This window comes from Physeter macrocephalus, chromosome 8 (genome assembly GCF_002837175.3).
Source record: "Physeter macrocephalus isolate SW-GA chromosome 8, ASM283717v5, whole genome shotgun sequence".
Classification (NCBI taxonomy): domain Eukaryota; kingdom Metazoa; phylum Chordata; class Mammalia; order Artiodactyla; family Physeteridae; genus Physeter; species Physeter macrocephalus.
The window spans coordinates 94,699,565-94,711,629 of record NC_041221.1 but is presented as its reverse complement, the minus strand read 5'-3'; the positions used below and the strand labels follow the sequence as shown (position 1 = coordinate 94,711,629).

The following is a 12,065-nucleotide window of genomic DNA, read 5'->3' as shown; positions in this document are numbered from 1 at the left end:
ACCCCGTGTCCCCTGCATCGGCAGGCGGCCCCTCAACCACTGCGCCACCGGGGAAGCCCCCCTGGGGAAGCCCCCCCCCCCCCCCATGTAGTCTCTTTTGCAACCCCTCCACTGCCAGTGCAGTGGGAAAGCAGCCACAGATGACACAAATTAGCTTGGCTTATATAAAGAAACAATGAGCATGGCTGTGGTCTAATGGGAAAGCAGCCACAGATGACACAAATTAGCTTGGCTTATATAAAGAAACAATGAGCATGGCTGTGGTCTAATCAAACTTTATGTACATTGAAATTTAAATTTCATATAATATTCACATGTCATGAAGTATAATTTTCTTTTCTTTAAAAAATGATTAGAAAGTGTAAAAACCATTCTTAGCTATGGGAAGACTGGCTAAGGGCGGTAGTTTGCCGAATCTTTGCTCTACAAAGGCCACTGTGAGTCTGGGGAGGAGCTGGGCCAGAGAGGACTTGCATTGTCTAGTAAAGGAGAGAACAGTCAGAGGGAGAAGCGGGGAGGGGAGAAAGAAGAGAGCCCCAAAAGGAATTTGGGGAAGCAGAGTATCCAAGGGAGACACTTGTTGGCTGTCATCTCTGCTTTAGGCAAAATCTTCAGTAAAGTCCCCATGGTCACCAATGGATCTCTGTGAGTGGATTCTTTTGGGGGTGTTGGGGGGACTTAAAGAGATGCTGAGTTACTCATGTGAGGCAAAATCAGAAATAACAAGAGGTGCGCAGGAAGGAATCGCTGGCATCAAGTTGATGCACCCTAGGAGTGTTATGTAACAGAGAACGAAGGATTTCCAGCAACAGAGGTAGATGGTATTACAGAGATTAAAATGATTGGAATCATGTATCAGCAATTTGAACATGCACTGTGGAGTGGTTGAGAGTTTGAGAGGGGAATCCTCATCTGAAATGACTGAGAAATACGGGATTGAGAACAGGTGGGAGGGGGACTGGCAAGTAGTTTCTGTATATGTTTTCTGCTTGTGACTTGCTCTTGGTAAGAAGTTAATTTCAGACTCCCTTTTAGACTAGGCTAAATATTAGATTGGCAGGAACAATGCATGTTGTTTGTTGTTGAAAATATTCAGGACTCCCTTACAATGTGGGGTGACTTGAAATAATTTACTCTAATGATCAGGAAAAGTTACATGCAGCTAATTTAACTTGTGATATTTATCACTGGAAATTGCCTAAGGCATGCTGGACATGTACTGCATGTATAGGCTTCTTTAGCTCTCCTGAAAAAGTGTTTGGACTAATAGTTGGAAAAGACAAGTTATGTGAGGCCAATTCCATTTTTATTTAGACTCTGGGTCACTCTGCAATGTCTGCAGACATGTTTGGTTGTCACAAATAGGAGGTGCTACTGACCTGTGGTGGGTAGAGGCCAGGATGCTGCTAAACATCCTACAGTGCACAGGGCAGCTCCACAACTAAGAATTATCCAGCCAAAATGCTAATAGTGCCAAGGTTGAGAAACTCGGATTTGGATGATGAAATCAAGGAAAGGAAAGGTAGTTACTTTTCCAATACTTATATTTGTTGTAGTATGAGAGTTAAATTCCAATCTTCATTTTTCACCTAAAGGCATACCTGATGCAGATGAGTATCTCAACATTGAAGAAGATGAAGTTGGTTACTCTTCCTGTTCTTAGTCTAATCATGATTTCTAAACACTTGTGCTGCTGGCTAACAACAGGTGTTGGATCTCAGACAAATAAGCCCCCAGCTAAAAAGAGGTGGACAACCTCTTTTTAGCCAACTGTTACCTCTATCTGGAACATTCTTCTTTAGAATATACAATGGCTTCTGCCCTAATTTCATTCAGATTTATATTCAAGCACCACCTTATCACAGAAGCTTTTCTTGTTTTTGACAACATTAAAAAAAAAAAAAAAACTTTGTCCAACCTGACACTCCCTATTCCTTTACCCTTCTTTATTTTTCTCCAAAATGCTCATCTCCACTAGCACATGAAAGCAAGGATTTTGCTTTGTTCATGGCTGTGACTAATGCCTGGAATACAGAAAGTGCTCAGTTAAGTAGAGGTTGAATAAATGATTTATTATTTTTCATTGAATACCTTTCATTAGGGCTGTTCACAAATAACAAATCATAGACTTGTCAAGCTATTTAAAGACCTAATCTTTGATTTTCATCTTCCCTGGTCTCTGGTGGAAGAATTAATTAATAGTGATGGTTAAGGGGAACAGTAAATCTCCAGAAACTAAGAGGTGGCTTTGCAATCAAGAATCCGTCCTTCAGTGCTCACCTTCACTGTGTAAATAAATGAGAGCATTTACTCTCATCACTGATAAAATATTAAAATCCCTCTGAAAATCAAGGAACCATTAAATGTACCCAGGTAATGTCTCTAGAAGGACATGGCAGTAATTGAAACTCTGAAATTAAAATAAACCATAAAGACTGAATTACTTCTTATGATCCTCTTATTACAAGGTTTTGCCTGCAATTGGAGACTCACTTTCCTGATAACAATCAGAAGTCAGATTCTGTCTGCTGGTAGTTTATTAAAATATGAAAGCATTATTGAAAAAGCATTCTCCCTGGAAGGTATAAAGGATAAAAAGAGGTTTATGTAAATCTTTGTCTCTCTTTAGACTTTTTCCTAACATAGTGGACATGATTTACCGTGTAAGAATTATTTTTCTGTTAATTATAACATACAGTTAAAATCTCAATCGGATGAATGTATCTAGTATGACGCTCACATTTTAGTTCCCAAATCTTCTATACAAGTGGTTATGGGAGCACTTCAGTCAGATACAGTTAGATATGGATAGGTAGCTAGGTAGCTAGATGGATAGGTAGATAGATTGATAGATAGCTTTTTCTTTCCTTTTTCCTCAAAACACAAGTCAGACTTTTAAATTATAACCAGAGACCTCACTAGGATAAATGTGAGATAAAGGCTGTTTTTTAAAAAAAATTTTCATACTAATGGAATCAGGTTAAAGTGTACACCAAGTTCAATTATAAGGGAGAGAGTTACAGAAAACTAAAAGAAAATTTAACGGGGCTCTATAGACATAACCGGAGCCCAGGGTAGAGAGCTGTGGCGAGAGTGAATGGTGAGGACAGAGTATGGGGCTTGGAACAAATATCCCAGTGACCTCCCTGGTTCTGGATGACATACACAAATGAGGACATAGCTCCATCCTGGGCTAGTTTTACCAGTTCACTTATGTCTCAAACCCAGTTGTCTTGCATTCAACAATCTGTTGCATGAACTTTTTTAGAAGACGTGAACATTTTGAATTCTTGGAAACTGTTACTATTACCAGGCTCTCAAGAATTCAGATGGTGGCTCTAACCAAATGGGAATATAAAAAGATTTAGTGCTCTTTGATGGGCTGTAAACACAGAAGAAGTTTTCATTTTTTGTAATCATATCTGAATAAGGGCTTTAGACTTGGTACTATTGCTTCTTTAGCAATTGAGTCTAAGAGTCTTAGTTTCATGTCAGAAGCAAGAAATAAATTTCAAGAAACTTTTTTTTCCTACTAAGTTTATACCAATATATCGTAAATTAATTTCTTCTCAATGTTCTGTGATTTCTAATTAGTGAGACTAAATAAAAAGCAATTCCAACTCCACTCTGATAGGAAGACTTGTTAATTGTTCATTCTAAATTGTACTTGAGTTTAAATATCAGTACCTTTATAGCCTCATACCATCATAGTTTTGAGCACATGTGATTTTTCCCTTCCCTAAATTTCTGTAGCACAGTTAGTTTACTACAGTAGGTGGAATTATGAGATGGAGACCTCACAAACTGACAAAAATAACCTGAGATTTGGAGTCAGAGACTTTCTAGCTGTGTGACTTTGGGTAAATTGTTTAATTTCCATGACTATAAGTTTCCTTGTTTTTAAAGATAAGACCCAGACTGCAGAGCTGGGTGTACCTGCACATCTTGAGCACTTAGGGATTGGTAGGCATTTAAATGGCAAAGAATATCTATTATTTCTTCCTACTGATATATCTCATTTAACACCATCTCAACTTTTACTTTACCTGTTATGAGCTTGTCACTTATTTATGTGTTTTCTCCCCCACTGTATATGGCCATGATTATGTCTTTGGATATTCCAAAACACAACTTACATATTATAGGTGCTCTAAACATACATTCATTCACTGGCTTCTATTTGTGTCTGAATGTGCTGGGTGTGAAGGATACAAAGATAAATGAGACAGGTCCTTGCTCCGGTCCACTTTCTACTGTGGTAGCATTTTTCAAAGCTGTGTGGTAAGGTTTGACTCTATGCATTTGCTTCATTGACCAAATGCTTTTTCTTATAAATCACTATCAACTGAACAGCATCAGCAACAAGAGCTATCCAGGGAGTAACTTGTAGGTGCTGCCCTGCCCACCCCTTGCTGAAAGACAGCCATAGTTCATGATGGCTGAGACTCTTGCTCTATAAGCACTCAGTTGTCAGCTTAGGACATTACTTAGCTGAACATCTGACTAAGGCCCTTCTGGAAAGAGAAGGCTCAGTGCAGGGGTCCAGATGCACAGCCTGTGCATTTCCTTTGTCAAGTCTAGTGATCAGTGCCAAAGTCCCAAAGATTCACTAGAAAACTCCAAGACAGTATTGTGGCTTTTAAGTTCAATATAAAATATGTTCAGTTGACCATTAAACTTGAATTTGTTAAAGTTTCTAAATGGGAAAATTGCTCAGTTAAACTTACACTTTAATGCTATTAAAAGCGTTTAATCCCTTTGTTGAGAAACAGTTGTTTCTTAAAAAAGTAAAGCAAATTCTATACCCCATCCACTTTGCTTTGAGAAGTGCTCTGATTGAAAAGAAGAAGAAGAAAAAAAAAGAGCCCTACCTGCCTTACTTTCTCTTTGAGCAAAATACTTTGCAATACATAGCTCAGTCAAAGGGTTAATATCCCTAACGTAAAGGAATCCTACCAATTGATAAGAAAGTGATGAAGATAAATGGTAAGAATGGGCAATTCACAGAAGAGGAAATTCAAAGGGTGAAGGGAATGCAAGTGAAAACAAGAGATGCTATTTTTTATCCTTTAATTGGCAAATATTACGAAGAATATCCATTGTGGATGAGAATGTACAGAAAGGTCTTCTCATGCATTGCTGGTGTGAGTAAATTGCTACAACATTTTTAGAAAGAAATTTATAAAAATTAATAAAAACATAAACTCTGACCTAAGAATCTTGCCTGTAGAAATAAAAGCACCTATATCTAAGGAAATTTAAGGATATGCACACAATAATTTTTGTTTGTGGTAGCTATAAACTGGAAAGAATCTATTCATCAATAAGATAAATGGGTGAATTAATTATGATATATCTGTAAGTTAAAATATTATGCAGCTGTGAAAAATAATGCTAGAAAAATATTCACTGATCTAGAGAGAGATATCCATGATGTCCTGGAAAAAAAACAAATTATTGAGTAACGTATATAGGATTTATTTAAAAAACCCATGCTCTCTCTTTGTATATAATGTATGTTCTATATATTATATATGTATATACATAAAATCTCCCTTTTCTGTTACATATTTATATTAACGAGGGGGAAAGTGAGGAAGGATACACCCTTGGTGTTAGCATTGGTTATGTTACGAAGCTTGAATAGTGACCTGTATTTTCATCTTTGCCTTATTTTATTTGTTGCGATGAATGCATATTACTTTTTAATTTAAAAAATCGGTGGAGAAATTTTAAATAAAAAAAGAGTCAATTGTGTAATTGAATTACTTCTTTTTTTTTTTTTTTTTTTCTGCGGTACGCGGGCCTCTCACTGTTGTGGCCCCTCCCGTTGCGGAGCACAGGCTCCAGACGCGCAGGCTCAGTGGCCATGGCTCACGGGCCCAGCCGCTCCGCGGCACGTGGGATCCTCCCGGACCGGGGCACGAACCCGTGTCCCCTGCATCGGCAGGCGGACTCTCAACCACTGCGCCACCGGGGAAGCCCCCCTGGGGAAGCCCCCCCCATGTAGTCTCTTTTGCAACCCCTCCACTGCCAGTGCAGTGGGAAAGCAGCCACAGATGACACAAATTAGCTTGGCTTATATAAAGAAACAATGAGCATGGCTGTGGTCTAATGGGAAAGCAGCCACAGATGACACAAATTAGCTTGGCTTATATAAAGAAACAATGAGCATGGCTGTGGTCTAATCAAACTTTATGTACATTGAAATTTAAATTTCATATAATATTCACATGTCATGAAGTATAATTTTCTTTTCTTTAAAAAATGATTAGAAAGTGTAAAAACCATTCTTAGCTATGGGAAGACTGGCTAAGGGCGGTAGTTTGCCGAATCTTTGCTCTACAAAGGCCACTGTGAGTCTGGGGAGGAGCTGGGCCAGAGAGGACTTGCATTGTCTAGTAAAGGAGAGAACAGTCAGAGGGAGAAGCGGGGAGGGGAGAAAGAAGAGAGCCCCAAAAGGAATTTGGGGAAGCAGAGTATCCAAGGGAGACACTTGTTGGCTGTCATCTCTGCTTTAGGCAAAATCTTCAGTAAAGTCCCCATGGTCACCAATGGATCTCTGTGAGTGGATTCTTTTGGGGGTGTTGGGGGGACTTAAAGAGATGCTGAGTTACTCATGTGAGGCAAAATCAGAAATAACAAGAGGTGCGCAGGAAGGAATCGCTGGCATCAAGTTGATGCACCCTAGGAGTGTTATGTAACAGAGAACGAAGGATTTCCAGCAACAGAGGTAGATGGTATTACAGAGATTAAAATGATTGGAATCATGTATCAGCAATTTGAACATGCACTGTGGAGTGGTTGAGAGTTTGAGAGGGGAATCCTCATCTGAAATGACTGAGAAATACGGGATTGAGAACAGGTGGGAGGGGGACTGGCAAGTAGTTTCTGTATATGTTTTCTGCTTGTGACTTGCTCTTGGTAAGAAGTTAATTTCAGACTCCCTTTTAGACTAGGCTAAATATTAGATTGGCAGGAACAATGCATGTTGTTTGTTGTTGAAAATATTCAGGACTCCCTTACAATGTGGGGTGACTTGAAATAATTTACTCTAATGATCAGGAAAAGTTACATGCAGCTAATTTAACTTGTGATATTTATCACTGGAAATTGCCTAAGGCATGCTGGACATGTACTGCATGTATAGGCTTCTTTAGCTCTCCTGAAAAAGTGTTTGGACTAATAGTTGGAAAAGACAAGTTATGTGAGGCCAATTCCATTTTTATTTAGACTCTGGGTCACTCTGCAATGTCTGCAGACATGTTTGGTTGTCACAAATAGGAGGTGCTACTGACCTGTGGTGGGTAGAGGCCAGGATGCTGCTAAACATCCTACAGTGCACAGGGCAGCTCCACAACTAAGAATTATCCAGCCAAAATGCTAATAGTGCCAAGGTTGAGAAACTCGGATTTGGATGATGAAATCAAGGAAAGGAAAGGTAGTTACTTTTCCAATACTTATATTTGTTGTAGTATGAGAGTTAAATTCCAATCTTCATTTTTCACCTAAAGGCATACCTGATGCAGATGAGTATCTCAACATTGAAGAAGATGAAGTTGGTTACTCTTCCTGTTCTTAGTCTAATCATGATTTCTAAACACTTGTGCTGCTGGCTAACAACAGGTGTTGGATCTCAGACAAATAAGCCCCCAGCTAAAAAGAGGTGGACAACCTCTTTTTAGCCAACTGTTACCTCTATCTGGAACATTCTTCTTTAGAATATACAATGGCTCCTGCCCTAATTTCATTCAGATTTATATTCAAGCACCACCTTATCACAGAAGCTTTTCTTGTTTTTGACAACATTAAAAAAAAAAAAAAAACTTTGTCCAACCTGACACTCCCTATTCCTTTACCCTTCTTTATTTTTCTCCAAAATGCTCATCTCCACTAGCACATGAAAGCAAGGATTTTGCTTTGTTCATGGCTGTGACTAATGCCTGGAATACAGAAAGTGCTCAGTTAAGTAGAGGTTGAATAAATGATTTATTATTTTTCATTGAATACCTTTCATTAGGGCTGTTCACAAATAACAAATCATAGACTTGTCAAGCTATTTAAAGACCTAATCTTTGATTTTCATCTTCCCTGGTCTCTGGTGGAAGAATTAATTAATAGTGATGGTTAAGGGGAACAGTAAATCTCCAGAAACTAAGAGGTGGCTTTGCAATCAAGAATCCGTCCTTCAGTGCTCACCTTCACTGTGTAAATAAATGAGAGCATTTACTCTCATCACTGATAAAATATTAAAATCCCTCTGAAAATCAAGGAACCATTAAATGTACCCAGGTAATGTCTCTAGAAGGACATGGCAGTAATTGAAACTCTGAAATTAAAATAAACCATAAAGACTGAATTACTTCTTATGATCCTCTTATTACAAGGTTTTGCCTGCAATTGGAGACTCACTTTCCTGATAACAATCAGAAGTCAGATTCTGTCTGCTGGTAGTTTATTAAAATATGAAAGCATTATTGAAAAAGCATTCTCCCTGGAAGGTATAAAGGATAAAAAGAGGTTTATGTAAATCTTTGTCTCTCTTTAGACTTTTTCCTAACATAGTGGACATGATTTACCGTGTAAGAATTATTTTTCTGTTAATTATAACATACAGTTAAAATCTCAATCGGATGAATGTATCTAGTATGACGCTCACATTTTAGTTCCCAAATCTTCTATACAAGTGGTTATGGGAGCACTTCAGTCAGATACAGTTAGATATGGATAGGTAGCTAGGTAGCTAGATGGATAGGTAGATAGATTGATAGATAGCTTTTTCTTTCCTTTTTCCTCAAAACACAAGTCAGACTTTTAAATTATAACCAGAGACCTCACTAGGATAAATGTGAGATAAAGGCTGTTTTTTAAAAAAAATTTTCATACTAATGGAATCAGGTTAAAGTGTACACCAAGTTCAATTATAAGGGAGAGAGTTACAGAAAACTAAAAGAAAATTTAACGGGGCTCTATAGACATAACCGGAGCCCAGGGTAGAGAGCTGTGGCGAGAGTGAATGGTGAGGACAGAGTATGGGGCTTGGAACAAATATCCCAGTGACCTCCCTGGTTCTGGATGACATACACAAATGAGGACATAGCTCCATCCTGGGCTAGTTTTACCAGTTCACTTATGTCTCAAACCCAGTTGTCTTGCATTCAACAATCTGTTGCATGAACTTTTTTAGAAGACGTGAACATTTTGAATTCTTGGAAACTGTTACTATTACCAGGCTCTCAAGAATTCAGATGGTGGCTCTAACCAAATGGGAATATAAAAAGATTTAGTGCTCTTTGATGGGCTGTAAACACAGAAGAAGTTTTCATTTTTTGTAATCATATCTGAATAAGGGCTTTAGACTTGGTACTATTGCTTCTTTAGCAATTGAGTCTAAGAGTCTTAGTTTCATGTCAGAAGCAAGAAATAAATTTCAAGAAACTTTTTTTTCCTACTAAGTTTATACCAATATATCGTAAATTAATTTCTTCTCAATGTTCTGTGATTTCTAATTAGTGAGACTAAATAAAAAGCAATTCCAACTCCACTCTGATAGGAAGACTTGTTAATTGTTCATTCTAAATTGTACTTGAGTTTAAATATCAGTACCTTTATAGCCTCATACCATCATAGTTTTGAGCACATGTGATTTTTCCCTTCCCTAAATTTCTGTAGCACAGTTAGTTTACTACAGTAGGTGGAATTATGAGATGGAGACCTCACAAACTGACAAAAATAACCTGAGATTTGGAGTCAGAGACTTTCTAGCTGTGTGACTTTGGGTAAATTGTTTAATTTCCATGACTATAAGTTTCCTTGTTTTTAAAGATAAGACCCAGACTGCAGAGCTGGGTGTACCTGCACATCTTGAGCACTTAGGGATTGGTAGGCATTTAAATGGCAAAGAATATCTATTATTTCTTCCTACTGATATATCTCATTTAACACCATCTCAACTTTTACTTTACCTGTTATGAGCTTGTCACTTATTTATGTGTTTTCTCCCCCACTGTATATGGCCATGATTATGTCTTTGGATATTCCAAAACACAACTTACATATTATAGGTGCTCTAAACATACATTCATTCACTGGCTTCTATTTGTGTCTGAATGTGCTGGGTGTGAAGGATACAAAGATAAATGAGACAGGTCCTTGCTCCGGTCCACTTTCTACTGTGGTAGCATTTTTCAAAGCTGTGTGGTAAGGTTTGACTCTATGCATTTGCTTCATTGACCAAATGCTTTTTCTTATAAATCACTATCAACTGAACAGCATCAGCAACAAGAGCTATCCAGGGAGTAACTTGTAGGTGCTGCCCTGCCCACCCCTTGCTGAAAGACAGCCATAGTTCATGATGGCTGAGACTCTTGCTCTATAAGCACTCAGTTGTCAGCTTAGGACATTACTTAGCTGAACATCTGACTAAGGCCCTTCTGGAAAGAGAAGGCTCAGTGCAGGGGTCCAGATGCACAGCCTGTGCATTTCCTTTGTCAAGTCTAGTGATCAGTGCCAAAGTCCCAAAGAGTCACTAGAAAACTCCAAGACAGTATTGTGGCTTTTAAGTTCAATATAAAATATGTTCAGTTGACCATTAAACTTGAATTTGTTAAAGTTTCTAAATGGGAAAATTGCTCAGTTAAACTTACACTTTAATGCTATTAAAAGCGTTTAATCCCTTTGTTGAGAAACAGTTGTTTCTTAAAAAAGTAAAGCAAATTCTATACCCCATCCACTTTGCTTTGAGAAGTGCTCTGATTGAAAAGAAGAAGAAGAAAAAAAAAGAGCCCTACCTGCCTTACTTTCTCTTTGAGCAAAATACTTTGCAATACATAGCTCAGTCAAAGGGTTAATATCCCTAACGTAAAGGAATCCTACCAATTGATAAGAAAGTGATGAAGATAAATGGTAAGAATGGGCAATTCACAGAAGAGGAAATTCAAAGGGTGAAGGGAATGCAAGTGAAAACAAGAGATGCTATTTTTTATCCTTTAATTGGCAAATATTACGAAGAATATCCATTGTGGATGAGAATGTACAGAAAGGTCTTCTCATGCATTGCTGGTGTGAGTAAATTGCTACAACATTTTTAGAAAGAAATTTATAAAAATTAATAAAAACATAAACTCTGACCTAAGAATCTTGCCTGTAGAAATAAAAGCACCTATATCTAAGGAAATTTAAGGATATGCACACAATAATTTTTGTTTGTGGTAGCTATAAACTGGAAAGAATCTATTCATCAATAAGATAAATGGGTGAATTAATTATGATATATCTGTAAGTTAAAATATTATGCAGCTGTGAAAAATAATGCTAGAAAAATATTCACTGATCTAGAGAGAGATATCCATGATGTCCTGGAAAAAAAACAAATTATTGAGTAACGTATATAGGATTTATTTAAAAAACCCATGCTCTCTCTTTGTATATAATGTATGTTCTATATATTATATATGTATATACATAAAATCTCCCTTTTCTGTTACATATTTATATTAACGAGGGGGAAAGTGAGGAAGGATACACCCTTGGTGTTAGCATTGGTTATGTTACGAAGCTTGAATAGTGACCTGTATTTTCATCTTTGCCTTATTTTATTTGTTACGATGAATGCATATTACTTTTTAATTTAAAAAATCGGTGGAGAAATTTTAAATAAAAAAAGAGTCAATTGTGTAATTGAATTACTAGAGCTTATAAGTATTTGCCTGGGAAAAAAATCTTGTTTATAAATTCACTACTACCTACTGTAATACTAATGAAATTTTAAGACTTCATTATTTCAAGTGAGAGAAAGATTCCAGTTTATACTGTTACAAAAGTGTCCAGATTCAGATTTAACTATTTAGATGATTCATCTGTAAGCCGATTTCCCACAGGAGGAAAAAGTATGCAGCACCTGCAGTGAAGCAGTCAGCCCTAGATCTCAAACATTTCCTTTTCCCCTCTTTTCTTTTTCTTTTTCTTTTTTTTTTTTTTTTTTGTGGTACGTGGGCCTGTCACTGCTGTGGCCTCTCCCGTTGCGGAGCACAGGCTCAGCGGCCATGGCTCACGGGCCCAGCCGC

At 37.6% G+C, this 12,065-nt stretch overlaps 1 protein-coding gene across 1 annotated transcript in view; it reads right to left on the bottom strand.

Annotated features, from left to right (window-relative positions):
* FAM81B (family with sequence similarity 81 member B) overlaps window positions 1–12,065 on the bottom strand; it is a 56,917-nt gene that overhangs the window by 4,733 nt on the left and 40,119 nt on the right. The gene's annotated exons all lie outside the window — the stretch shown is intronic.